We start from the raw sequence: 13,849 nt of genomic DNA, 5'->3' as shown, positions 1-13,849 counted from the left end.
CCTTTTCTGCAGGGACCCTGCTTTTTGCACGCCACCAGGGCCCAGCAAACCTTTGAAGGTAGCTCTGAGGATGACAGCACACTGGCTGGCAGGTCGGTGAAACCGACCCTACTTCAGATACAAGCAGGCTCTTAGAGGCCTACCTGGCAGTCCACAGACCTGCTCCGGACAGGACGAGGCAAATCTCAAGTGAACAGAGTCGTGGGGCTGCCACTGACGTGGAGGCTGCGGACAGCCGGAACCTCACTAGGCTCGGCAGGCAGGCACTGTGAGGAGTGCTGGGGAGGGAACCCCGCTCCCCAGCTCGCGTCCCCTCTGGTCACACCACGCAGACTGCCTCTGTTCCTCCCTTGCATCACGCCGGCCCCAGTCCTTGGCACTAACGGGGGTCACAGGAGCCTTCCATTAGCGAGGCAACCCCAGCAGAAAGGCCTAGGAGCCAGGCAGGCCTGGTTCAAATCCCAGCTCTGCCACTTGCTCCGTGCATGAGGCCAAGCAGGTCACTTTCCCCATCTGAAAAATGGAGCTGATCCCATTTACCTGGCAGGGGCCAGGGAGGCTTGGGGGGGTGGGGGGGCTGATTTATTTTTTAATTTTTTTAAAGGTTTTATTTATTTATTCATGAGACCCACAGAGAGAGGCAGAGACACAGGCAGAGGAGGAAACAGACTCCTCGCAGGGAGCCCGATGCGGGACTCCATCCCGGGTCTCCAGGATCAGGCCCTGACCTGAAGGCAGATGCTCAACCACTGAGCCCCCCAGGCGTCCCAGGGGGCTGATTTAAATGTGGCACAGTGCTGGCCTCAAGGTGGGACCTTAACAAATGTCACTTCCCTTCCCCGACCCTTCCCTGAGAGCCAAGGCTCCCGGAACAGAACCAAGCAGGTTGAAACACATGGGGGGGGGGGGGGCGGGCAGGGCTTATCTCAGCTGCTGACCAGCCTGTTTGTAGACGTGCCTGAGGTCAGTGACCCCACCTCTGCCCTGCGGAACTGTGACTCCTCTGTCCCGGGGCCGCCTCAGCTGACTGTCTCCTCCGCCCACACCCTGCACCAAGTGAGCTGGGCACAGACCACCCGCCTGGGGACCCAGCAGAAGGAGCAGCGCATGCTGAGATGGCAGCGGAGGCCTCTGGTGAGCAGGATCCCTCCACCCCAGCCTGCGGAGAGTCCCCCGGCATGAAGGATAATACCTTGCACACCGGATCAGGTGAGACATGCAGATAGACATAGGGGAAGCTGGGAGGGGCAGGGTGTGAGCACCCCATCATGATTTCCCCCCTGGTTACCCCTAGCTGGTTGGATTTCCCTTCCTCCACAATGCCTGCTGGAGTGCAAGGGCATGTCCTTCTCCCTACCCCTCGGTCTTCTTAAAATTCCAGCAGAGGATATGCCACGACCCTGCTCTTGCCATGAAAGGGCGATGGCCGCCGAGGGGGAAGAGAGGATTGGCCACTGTCGCACACCGATGTTTCCTATTTAGTTTGCTTACACAATTGGCTTTTTCCAAAAGCAACTTAAGATAGCTTATAGTGAAAAGTTGAGCGACAACGCTAATTGTAAACCTGACACACATAAGATCACGGACTGGAGGGAAATAAAGTAGAACTTAAATATATTCAGGGAGGATAATATAGTCATGAATATGGGTCTGAGTATCCGAGTCACCACGGTAAGAAGAGAAATAAGATTAGTTCCTGCAAAGGAGTAAGCACACTAACATTTTTCTTCTCAGAGCTCTGTAGAACAGGCATGGAGTGTCGTGAAGGACAGTCAGTGACTTCCTATTCATAAAAATTCAGATGCAGATCGAGTCAGGCTGTTTGGCTCATAAGAACCTCTGAGAAAGCAAAGGGTAGAGTGTTAAAATGCCACCCCAGTAGGGTGAGTGTAGTCCTGTACAGACTTCTGATCATCAGCCGTGGCCCAGGTGCTCAAGGAGTTGCTGGTTTCATTTGGACCTCAGACCAGTGCTTCTCGAACTAGAATGTGCACATTATTTCTTGTGGATTCTTGTTAACATGCACTTCTGATTCATTAAGGCTGGCTGGGGCAGGAGAGACTGCAATCCTAAACCACCCCCTGAGGCCATCACATGCACCACAGTTGGAGCAAGGTCCTGAAACCCAGACTTCTCTAGTTGTGTGCCTTTGCAAACTCCCCCAACTTAAAGACGATGTGATGCTACCATGGACCTACAGGGAAGACCTGCTTCTGGGCTCATTAAATGCTCCCTGGAGGTACTGGGCCAGCTTCCTACATTCTCATTGGCCACCGGTGGTCTAGTCACAAGCCGAGACACCGGATCTTACACAGAGTTAAGTACCTGCTATGTGCTAGTGAGCTCCCTTAGGGGAATGGTTGCTCCTGCCCACCCCATCCCCAGTCCCTTATCCACACCCACCTTTTAGCACTTGCCTTTAGAACCTTCTCCGCACTGTTGTGCTGGTCACGGTTAAATCTCCTGTGGATCCACAGTTCATTCCAATGAGCTCAGAGAGTTCTTCCTCTTGGGAGAGCTCATGTTTCTTTTCTTTTTCTCTCTCTCTTTTTTTTTTTTTTAAGATTTTATTTATTTATTCATGAGATACACACACACAGGCAGAGGTGCAGGCAGAGGGCGAAGCAGGCTCCATGCAGGGAGCCCGATGTGGGACTGGAGCCCTAGACTCCAGGATTACGCCCTGAGCCGAAGGCAGGTGCTAAACCGCTGAGCCACCCAGAGATTCCTCAGAGTTTCAACAGAGGACTGAAAGAAGGGCAGCCTTATGCCAGAGTACCGAGCTCTGGGGTGCAGGGGGCCCAGTGCCCGCTTAGCCAAACCTTATCACATCATACAACACTGGTTCAAAATAAGGTGCCAAGTGGAGACAGAGTTTGCAACTCCAATCCCAGGCCCCAATCACACTTTTGCCAGCCTGCCTCCCCACTCGGTGGCTCGTCCCCACAGACTATTCCCACAGTCCGCTGCCACCTCAGCTCTGGGTGGTTCCGACAGGCTTTTACCCACGAGGTCACCACAGTGGCAGGGAAACTCCTCCATTTGCCGCACCAGGATCACCTGCGGGACTGCAGCCTCGTTACCGGTGCACCCTCCAGGGCCTCAGCAGCACTAGATCCAGGCGGCCTGGCTTCCAGCTGTCAGAGTGCATGGGCACATGGCTTCTCGTGGCCATCTCCTCATAGTCAATGAGGGTGTTTATTCTGGAAATGGATGTGTTCTGTCCTAGCCTATAAATGTCGGATCAATCCAAGAAACTGAGAGTGCACAACGGTTCCTCTCCTCTCTGGCCCAAGGAGGAGATGAACCTATATTTTCTTCCTGGATACTCTTGTCTTCTTCGCCAAAGGGCTAGCCTTGTCTCCAGAAAAAGGGGCAATCTCAGGAGGCTGACACCAGCGGCTCCATAAAGAGAATATTTGGCAACCCTAGGCCCAGACATCCAGCAGTGCATGCACCAGGCACATCCTCTGTCCCAGCACCACGCCAGCTCTGGGGCAGGCAAGGATAGCAGAGATGGTCAAGAGCCATGGGGGAAGCTTCCCGGAGAGGCTGAAGTTGGTGATGAAGGGTAAGAATGAGAGTGCGTTCACTCAACTGTGTGCCAGACACTGCTCTAGGCACTGAGAATACAGCAATGAATGAGACAGACCTAGGCCAAGGGGGACAGTCCTTGCCACAGGGGGGCTCACATTTCTGTGGGAGCGGACAGTTAATATGCAATAAACAGGAAAGTGGGTTTACGGCATGTTAGGAGAGAAACACTTCTAAAAAAACAGAAAAGAAATAGGACATGGTGCATGGATGAGGGATGAGGGATGATGGGGTGGGTCTCACAGAGATGATGGTATTCAGCAAGTACCTGAGGGAGGCTGGGAGGGCCACAGGGATGCCCAGGGTCCAGGCAGAGGGAACAGCAAGGACGGCCGGCCAGCTGGCCTGAGGACCCCGCCTAATCTCTTTGAGGGGAAGAGAGGAGGCCACCAGGGGAGAATGGCGGTGGGGTGGCATGCTGAGCAGAGAAGTAACACGATCTGCCAAATCTCTTAAAGGATGGTTCTCACTGCTCTGCCCTTGGCCTGATCAGACACGAGGCTGGCAAAGAGAAGGCACTGAGCCAATGTCAACACACCATCCTCTCCCCTAGATCAGGACGGGGCCCATCTGCTTCCAAAAGTTTGGCCCCCAGAGTATTCAGGAGACATTTTTTGAGCCCTCACCCCCACGAGACCCCTTGCCAGATAAGCTTCCACTCAAGGCACTCCCAATCCAGGGGGAGACAGACCAGCAAGCCACCGAGGCCAACAGAGCCGGTGGGCCTCTTGGACTTCAGCAGGGCATTCACCTGCCTACTTCCCTGTCCCCATGAGGGCTCCGATGTTCTCTTGCAGAAGTTCATGCTCCCTTTAGAATATTCTTCCCACTATAGTCTTTGGTCAGGTCAGCCTTCATCTCTCTTCAGTTCATGGGGAGCCCCACAGAGAGGCCCTCCAGGTCTCTATGGAAGGCTGCTGGATGCATCCAAGGGTCCTTCCAAGAATGCCACAAGATCTCTGAGTGCCTCCATTTTTCAAGCTCAGGCTCCTTGTGCTGCTTGCTGGCATGGCAGGAAGGAAGCTCAGAGATCACCATCAGCCAGAGACATTCAAAGAGCACCTAGTGTGTGTGTGTGTGTGTGCGCGCACGCGCGTGTGTGAGAGAGTCGGTGGGGGGCGCCAAAGGGAGCTAGGAACTGGTTCTGTCTTCCTACAGTTTATAACCCACTGCAGCAGCAACCCACCATCCAAGGACAGGGACCAGGCATTGGGCCCCTTGCTCCCTGGCACTCAGAACGTTGTGTGGTATTCCCTGAGCATGGAATGGAAAAAGGACCCATGAGAACTGCCATGGGAACTCAGAGAGGGTGTTGCCCGTGGGGCAGGGTGGAGCTAAAGGAGGCAGAAGAGGATCTGGGCCTTGGGGACAGGCAGTGGAGAGCTGGGGACAGAGGGTATTCTAGGCAGGAGGAAACCTATGGAGGTGAGCAAGCACAGGTGCTCATGGGTGGATCCCCTGGTGGGGGGCAGGGGGAGTGGGGAGAAGAGGCCCTTCACAGCAGCAATCCCACCCCGCTGTTGTGCTCTTTGGGGTCCATTTAGTAGGGCCCAGTCCCCTGAGTCTGGCCTCAGGGCTCAGATAAACCTCCCTAGGGCTTATCTCCCCTGCCCAGTTAGGCTCCCTGGGGTAATCTGAAGCTCTTTATCGAGGGCTGCTGGAATATGCCCCCCAGGGCATTTTCTAGATGGAGTCCCAAGGGTCTGGGAACCCCCAGTCAGTCTCCCAGAAGATGAGGGACCTTAACACCAACAGCACCTCACCTAACCAGAGCCCCTACCTCCTCACCTGTAAAGGGAGGGGAATAACTCAGCACCTGTTGTGAGGCTGCATGTGAGAAAGGGCTTCAGATGGGCATACACCCCTCTAGAGAGACACCCCAAACATGCTCACCTTAGAGCCACCTCACTGCTGTGCTGTGATGCCATCCACATGGGGGTGGGGGGCAGCAGTCAGTGTTGGGGGCCACCTTTCCCGGGGGCAGGGTAGTGTCTGGGGGCCTAGGAGGCCTACACAGGAAGGCGACCTCCAACGTCCTCAGCAGTTCCTCCCAAGGGCTCCCCACCAGCTTCCAGGCCTTGGAACCTGAGGCTCTGGGCAGGGACCAAAGGTCCTCCCTGTGCGTGGACAAGGGACAGCAGAGGACCAGGACCACACTGCCTGGATGCTGCCTCGTGTCGCCCCCACTTCCGCGGCAGGAAAAGAAAGAAGCCGTTTTCAGCCTGACAGCTTGGCCTCTTACCACCTGTGCACGTGTCGCCGCCACTTAGCCTCGGTCATAAAATGGCAGCGGATCTGGGGTGTCCCTCGGATGAAGGAAGTCACCGGCCTGCACGCCCTCGTCCCGGCTCGGTGGCGGCCCCGGAGCCCGCACGCTGGGGCGGGGCGCGGCGGGGCGGGGCGGGGCGGGGAGGAGCCGACACCGGTCGGGACGTGGGCGGGCGCGCTCGGAGCGTGGGCGGGGGGCGCTGCGGCTCCCCGATTGCGCGGGGGCGGGGGGTGCGGGCGGGCGGCCACGTGCCCGCAGGGCGGTCCCCGCGGGCGGGGCGGGGCGGGGCGGGGCGCGGCGCGGCGGGAGGAGGGGCCTGCGGCCCTGCGACCGCCTCCAGCGCGGACCTGCCGCCGCCGCGGCTCCGAGCTGCGGGCCGCCTCGGTGAGTGACCCCCAACCCGGCCGCCACCCGCCGCGCCCCGCCCGGACCCCCCGCCCCGCGGCCGCAGCCGCCCGGACCGCGGGGGCCGAGCCACGTGCTCCCGGCTCCCCCGGCCCCCGGCTCCCCCCGGCACCCCCGGCTCCCCGGACCCCCGGCCCCCGGCTCCCCCCGGCACCCCCGGCTCCCCGGCCCCCGGCTCCCCCGGCTCCCCGGCCCCCGGCTCCCCGGCCCCCCGACCCTGCGCCCGCCTGCCCCGGGGACGCCGGCCGCGTGCGCCGAGGGGAGGCCGGGCCCGGGGCCGCGCGGGGCGGGGCGGGCGGGGGCGGGACCTGCCGGTCAGGCCTCCCCGAGCCTCGCAGCCCCCGCCGGGCGGGCCGGGCCGGGCCGGGGGCGCCGACCTTGAGCGCAGGAGGCCGGGCCGACCCCTGCCCGCCACTGCCACTGCCACTGCCACTGCCACTGCCCGCCGAGCTGTTGCCTTAACCCTCTTGACCGTTTTCCCCGAACTCTGGGGCAGGCCGCCCACAGGGGTGCGGTTGGAACTTTGGGCGCTCTGGGTGGAGGAAGGGGAAGGTACTAATGTCCTCTGGGGGCCAAGGGGCCACAACCGGGGAGGAAATGCGGGCCCGTCCTGCTGGAGCCCTGACGGAGGTCACCCAAAGGCCTCCCAGGTGTCCAGGGCCGCGTCTGAAACAGGCTCTAGAAGTGGGGCTCTGGAAGTAGCCCCAGGGAAGTATTTCTGTCCATCAGAGCGCCGTGATGATATAATTAATAGCAGACATTTATTGTGCACTTATCTGTGCCAGGCAGCTTGCTTTGCACACACTGCCCTGGTTAACCCTCAGGGCAGGAAGGAACGGCTGTCATCTCGTGACAGATGGGGAAACTGAGCCTCAGAAAGCATGGGTAGTTGGCAAAGATACACAAGTAGCAAGTTGCAGAAATAGGGATTTGTATCCAGATTTATCCGACTCGGGAGCCCAGAGGAGCCAGCTGATGGGACAGAAAGGACATGTTCTCAGAGGTGGCAGCCTAGAGAATGCAGTGTTGGGGGCCAGGATATCCACAGGACCAAAGGGTCTCACGTGGGTGTGCCCCTTCAGTCACCTGCATGGCTTGTTAAAAGTAGAGATGCCTAAAGCCTACCCGTGGCTGACTGAATCTGAGTCTGCGTGAACCCCCGCCCAACACCCAGCCGGGAGGGCTGGAGGACTAAGCCTGTGTCTGTCCATCCTGGCATACGGGGATGGGGGGAGGGGTGGGAGGGGCAGCTTGGAGCAGGTGTTTGATCATGGTCTGATGGAGAAATGACCTACCTTAGTAGGGCAGGGGGCATCACTGGGTACAAAAGGTTTCCTGAAGGAGGCCTTGAATGATGGGCAGGTGGCCTCCGCCAGGCAACCTAAGAGGAAGGCCTGGAGTCGGCATGGGGTGACGCTGGCCTCAGAGCCCACAGGGAGCTCAGCCCAGGCCACCTGTTCACTATCAGGGAGTTCAGCCCAGGCCACCTGTTCACTAGAGGGTCAGACAGCTGGTCCCAAGCCTGCTGAGTTCCCCAGGACCTGTGGTCACTCTGGGACCACAGGTGTGCCCCCTCCAGCCTAGAGATGCCAAACAGGTAAATTACTCTCCAGCTCATGTCTCCTGTCCTTGCCCCATGGCCCTTCCCTCCTTGCGCTCATCAGAGTATTGGGCAGGGCTCCAGATAGTAAAAAGTGAGAGTTAGGGACTCTAGTGCAAAGCCGCATACCCGAGCAATGAAGCTGCCTGACTGTAGGTGAGAGCCCCCGGCTTTGCAGTCAGATGCAACCGAGTGGAATCTCAGCTCTTTACCATGTGACCTTGACCAAGTCCTCAACTCTCGCACTTGCTTCTTCATCTGTAAAACCTTGCTAAGGACGCTGCACCTGATATCTCTATCAAACAGTGACAGTAATGCCTGCCTGGGGAATTAGCTGTGTGAAGTGCTGAGTTTTAAGAGTGCAATAAATTAAATATCAGAGCCCTCTCTCTTCCCCCAGGATTTGAACATTAATCAGCTGGGGACCTTCTAGGTTCATTGCTCTTCTAGTCCAAGCCCCTCAGTTCCCTAGAGAAGGTAGGTAGCTAAGGCCCAGGGAGTGGCTTCCACCGCCCTCTTCTCTGTTGCAGAGCTGGCCATGGGCCCAGGCCTCGAGGCTCCCTGCTTGTTGTCCTGGCCAGTGCCTTCCAGACTGGGAGAAAAGTCTGTGCTCCTGCCTTATTCCCTGGCCAGTCTGCAAAAAACACCTCAGGGGCCGGAGTGATTTTCAGGCATGTTGGGACAGGCCAGGGAAGCAGGTTATGCAGTGATGTCCAGGCTCCCTGAGGCTGGATCTACCCCTTCCTGCCCTCCCCACCAGTATAGTGGCCACGACTTCCTTGGCTGGGCATTCCAAGCTAGGCCTCAAATGGGCGCCCCATGAAATTGCTTTCTAGCATCTGGACTGAGAATGGGCCTCTCAATTTAAAACAAGGAAGCTTGCCTTTATAAGCAGTTATTAAAACTTAAGATCAAGCTGGTTCTTTCCCTCCCTCCTAGGGGCTGGCGGGGTGTGTGCCTCTTTTTCTACTCATATTCTGACGTTGCCAGCCCAGTCCCAATCCAGGGGGCTGTGGAAATTATAGGACTTGGAGAGAGGAATGAAGGGGTGGGGATAGGCCACTCTAATGTGGTTTTCAAACATTCGACTACAGAATTCTCTTTTTCTCTCTCTGTCCTCTGCAGCTGGGCCTACCAGCTGTCTAACCTACCCAGACCTCTGCACATCAGCCCTTCACATCCTTGGCATGCCACAGGCACCTCATGGATCACACCTGATATGACAGTTATCGTCCCTGAACGTTTAGTTCCCCACATGCCAGGCCCTGGGCTGAGCACGTTAAGCCTGTGAACACATCTGAAACTTCAACCCCCTTAGGAGGTAGATAATATTGTTCTCCCAACCATAGGACTTTTCCAAGTAAACATGAGGCTTCAATCCATTCTTCCCACCAAACTGGAGGCTCCTAACCACTAACTCCAAACGCTTGTCCAAATTCTGCCTCATTTACTCATTCAACAAACATCTAGGGAACATCAGTCAGGCGCCAAGTACTCAAGACCGAGTCCCACTGCTGGTGGGATGAGGGTCCATTGTCATTTTTTGAAAATTATTTTATTTATTTATTCATGAGAGACACAGAGAGAGAAAGACAGAGAGAGAGAGAGAGAGAGAGAGAGAGAGAGAGGGGCAGAGACCCAGGCAGAGGGAGAAGCAGGATCCATGCAGGGAGCCCGACATGAGACTCGATCCCAGAGCTCCAGGATCACGCCCTGGTGGAAGGCTGCGCTAAACCGCTGAGCCACCCAGGCTGCCCTCCATTGTCATTTTTAAGCTTCTGCAAACCCACAGCCTCCACTCACTTCTGAAGAGAAGTAAGGGAATTCAGCAGCACTGAGGCCCAGGTTCCTCAGCTAGTGGGAGCCAGGGCAGGTGTGTGCATGCGTGGGGCTGTCAGGGCGGGATCGATGACTGCTGATATCAGGGATATCAGGGTTGTGGCCTGCATTGTCACTTCATCCCAGGGCAGAAGGTTTCCCTCCCCCTCAGATGTGGACCGCAGTCGCCTGGGAATTACTGGCACCAGCTCTTCCAAATCAGCCTGTCCTCATAACTCACCACAGTCCCTTGGCAGAAAGTGCAACAGGTGGGCGCTAATTGTCCTGCAACCAGGCAGTAACTTCCTACCTCCCACTTCCGCCTAATGCGAGCCAGGTGGGATGTAAGCAAACAATTCTTAAGCCTTCCAGAGCTATCAGATTAGGAGATGAAACTGGAGAAGCTACAGGCCCCAGATGATAAACTCATTCACAGGTAAACATAAAGGAATTTGCAGGCCATCTCGGTGCCCTGGGGGACAGCAGGTCTCCCAAAGCCCATGTGCTGGGCTTTGTGCTGGGTGACCCTTCCTGTTACTATAACATCCGCTGTTTGTCCTAAGGCTGTCAGGCTGTGAGGAGGGTGGGCTCGGGAGGTGCCAACATGCCCAGCAGTAGTGCTGAGGGTCCCGCTAAAGGTGAATCATTCAGGACACACGGTGGGGGGGTGGGTGTTGGCTGTGACATGGGCCCTACAGGTGGGGTCTGTGTGAAGATAGGGTGACCTGCTACATCGCCAGGGTAGGCTTTTTGGGATCCAAGGGGCCTGTGCTGGGGCAGGGTGACCAGCGAGCTCTGTGCATGGGACACTGGGGCAGGGAGGGGGAGCCAGTGACCACTGTCCAGTGAATCAGCCACGACCTGGGCGTGGGACCGAGCAGCTAAAAGAGGTGGGCCAAAGCCCCTTGTGGTTGGTCCGTGCAGATGGCTTCAGGCTGGCCAGAAATAAAGTGGTGCCTGGAGCTGGAAGGAAAGGGAAAGGGCCTGTGCCGGGCGGGGCAGCCAAGGATTGTGTTGGGGGTTGGGGACTTCTGTCCAGGAAAGCCCTGCCCTCCCGGTGTTCCTGGATTGGAGGGCTGACAATGCTCTGTTGTGTGTTGCCTGTTGGACCTGTTTGTCTTCCTCTAACCTTTGCTACAGTTCTTCTTGAATGTTCTGATCTAGCATGGCTGTGTGTGGTGAAGGTAGAGGGGGAGCTCAGGGCACAGCCGAGGGCCCATTGAAAACCCCAGGAAACCGGGAATCATAGCCGACCTGGACCCCTCTCGGATCCATGGGCGTACTCTTGTCAGCTCACACCTGGAGGGTTTGCATTCTTACAGAAGGTGAGGTCCTCACAGTACAGCTTCTTCAAGGGGATGGGAGACTGCCCAGAAGCTTTGATAGGGACAGAGAATGCTGAGCCCACCCCAGCTACTGAATGGAGGGCTCTGGCTGCCTGGAAACCTGGGGTCTGAACTCCCCCATAATCCCGTGTTCGCTACCGTTTGAGAGCACTGCCTGAGCCCCCATGGGCCCAACAGGCACCTGCGGCCTCACGGTGAGCAGAGTACCATGAGCAGGGCCTTGTGGATGCAGAGGGGTGGGGGGCACCAGGTCCCTGCCCTCAGTGAGCTTGCAGTCTCATTGGGAAGCTGAGGGACAATGTAAGGTACCACCAGGCAGCAGAGGAAGAAGATTCCAGGACATCATGCAGTGGGTGGCTCACAGCAAAGCACAGGAAATGTGTGAACCAAAGCAGTCCGATGATGCGGTTTGGGGGGGCTTTCACGTTCACCATTTAGCTGAATCACAGAGAAGGACAGGAATCCGTGCAAGGTCACACTGCTGGGGTGCTGCCAAGGTGTGACAAACAGCAGCCAAGGTGAACTTGGTCCCAGGAGAAATGGTTGCGAGGCTCTGGGGGCTGGGAGGTGTCTTCAGGGCCCGAGGAAGGGATTTGGCTGGCCAGGGGGATGTCAAGAGGGATAAGCATTGGCAAGTGGGGAGTGGCAGGGAATGGAAAGAGGGGAGTGGGAGCTGAGTGGAGGGGAGGTCGGTCTGCGTGCTCACCTCTGCTGGACTCGGGAGATTCGAGAATACCCTTGCCCACAGGAGGTTTCTCTCTGGCAGAAGAGACAAGACACCATGCTGTGGTCTGACCGCAGCACAGGCTCTGTTCTGCTGCTTGCAACTTTGGAACAACCTGCCGAGCCTGGAGGTGTGTATTCTGGTTATGAGAATGAACAGGGTTACTCAAAACTACCATTTTCCAAAACCATCAGTGTGCAAACACGTGGAAAGCAGTTGAATATACTTGTTCTAAGACGGGACTTGGCATAATTAACTTCAACGATGAAAAAAACCTCCAAACCTCTGGCCTCCCTTTGTGTTGCCTCCAGGGTCACTAGGAGAGCCATGGGCAGCAGGCAGGCGCATGCCCATCCATGCTTTGCCCGTGTGACAGTGCTGCCTTCTGCCTGTGGGTCCTTCTGTCTGTCTGTCTCCCCTACTATGGGCACCGACTAGCAAAAAAGATGACCATGAAGCCTTTGTTGGCACAAAAATGCTGAGAAAGTGATCCCTAAGCCAATGACAGCCACAGTGATGGCAGTAAATCACCCCCAGAGCGGTTGATAAATTGCCACTTTCTGCAGCCATTATGTTTGGCTTCGTAACCCGAAGAGTAAACACCCCCCCCATACCGCCCCCCCCCCCACACACACAGGGAGGCAGCCTCCACCCTGCACTGGATGACATTTACTCACTTTATGCATCCTGGGTTTTGCTGGCTATCCTACCTCAGTTCCTGTGGCAGAGACACTTGAGTCTGAGCCACTAATTATCACCAGTGACGTTTCCTTCCCAAACAGGAAGTATCAGTCAGAAGTGCTCTCTCGCAGTGCACTCTGCAACCGAGCATCAGCCACCACTCCCGGTCCGGGAGCTGGTCCCTGTGGCCAGGAGCTGGAGCGTAGGCTGAGGGGGCAGCAGCCCAGCTGTCTGAGCCCGGCGGGTCCCCCGCCTTTGAGGGTCAGCTTGAGGCCTGACTTCAAAGACAAAGTCAGGCTGCCCACACATCAGAGGAGGATCCGAGCAAGAAGCAGTGGCCGGGATCACAGTGGGGCTGGCAAGGGACCTCATGCTTCAAACACTGGCATTGGCCTGATGTCGCAGCAGCCCTGCCATTGGTAAGTCTGGTTAGGGCACACAGATCCACCGTGGCATGGGTGGTGTGTGGGCTTCCTCCTTCCGTGCTACCAACCCCAGGCCTGCCTCCGTGTGCACCCCAGCATCCCGGGGAGTCCAAAGAACCAGAGCTTTGTGGCCTCAGGGCAGGCACCCCTTATTTGGAACTGGCAGCAAAGGGCGCAGTGTGATGGAGCTCTTGCCAAAGGAAAGTGGGAAATGTTATCATCTGTACATTAAGTCAGGAACCTTTTTCAAAGTAAAGGGTTTAAGGATTTATCACACACGGTGCCTTTGGTTAGTGAGAGCAATGGTTTTGTGGGTTCTGGTGTATTTAAAAAAAAAAGATGTTAATGTTTACGATGCAGGTCTGTGGAAGGCTAGCCCATTGGGAATTATAAATTTTACTTCTTGGTCACCATTTCTGGGTTGGTTTAGCTCAGAACTGCTGCTATAAGTAATCAAACCGGATTTTTCTAGAATGATTAAAAAATCTAGATGTTTGTAAAAAGTCCTATAAATTATTCATTCACTTCTATTTTGCAAAGTGGCATAATGATAAACCTCTCTTTGCTGTCACACTAAGCTGGCACATATGTATACTTGTGTGTGGACCGGCTTGTGTGTGTTGTTTGTGTGTGTGTGCACGAGCTTTTTGTATTCTCTTTTGTAGGAATTCTCAGCCTTTCTTTTAAAGATATAATGATTTTTTTATGATGTCTAAATAACGATTCCAGGCAGTATTACAAGAAATATAGCAGTAAAATGTTTGTAAGAGTCCATCAGAAAGGAAGAAATGCCCACAGAGAAAATAGAAACGCACCAATTAAGATGTGTGTGGCTCTAACCCAGCTTTTAAACCTGGCGTCCTCTATCCTGTCCCCCCTCAGGTCAGCTGTGAGGGATCAGAGGGGGTGCCTGGACTCAGGTGGAAACTTCTTACCACCTCGCCCGGAGAGAAAGAGAGGGAGGGCCTGGGACCTGTGCTGCCATTG

General features: G+C 56.1%; 1 protein-coding gene and 1 long non-coding RNA gene across 3 annotated transcripts in view; one reads left to right on the top strand and one right to left on the bottom strand.

The window, feature by feature from the left end:
* Positions 1 to 1,597: 1,597 nt before the first annotated feature.
* On the bottom strand, positions 1,598 to 5,979 carry LOC140611867 (uncharacterized). The gene is made up of 2 exons (XR_012013114.1): positions 2,404 to 5,979; positions 1,598 to 1,839 (listed from the first exon to the last, which is right to left on the bottom strand). It is a non-coding gene; the product is annotated as an uncharacterized lncRNA (long non-coding RNA).
* Positions 5,980 to 6,167: 188 nt separating this feature from the next.
* STEAP3 (STEAP3 metalloreductase) overlaps positions 6,168 to 13,849 on the top strand; it is a 44,631-nt gene continuing 36,949 nt past the window's right edge. The window contains exons 1-3 of one of the 2 annotated variants that reach the window (XM_072788933.1): positions 10,851 to 11,011; positions 11,799 to 11,886; positions 12,539 to 12,856. The gene's annotated coding sequence lies outside the window, so the exon portion shown is untranslated. Of the gene's footprint in view, positions 6,248 to 10,850; positions 11,012 to 11,798; positions 11,887 to 12,538; positions 12,857 to 13,849 lie in introns of those variants that run through there. The other variant, XM_072788932.1, reaches the window with a different exon arrangement.

This window comes from Canis lupus, chromosome 20 (assembly GCF_048164855.1).
Source record: "Canis lupus baileyi chromosome 20, mCanLup2.hap1, whole genome shotgun sequence".
In the NCBI taxonomy this organism is placed as follows: domain Eukaryota; kingdom Metazoa; phylum Chordata; class Mammalia; order Carnivora; family Canidae; genus Canis; species Canis lupus.
This window is presented reverse-complemented; position numbering and strand designations above follow the sequence as displayed.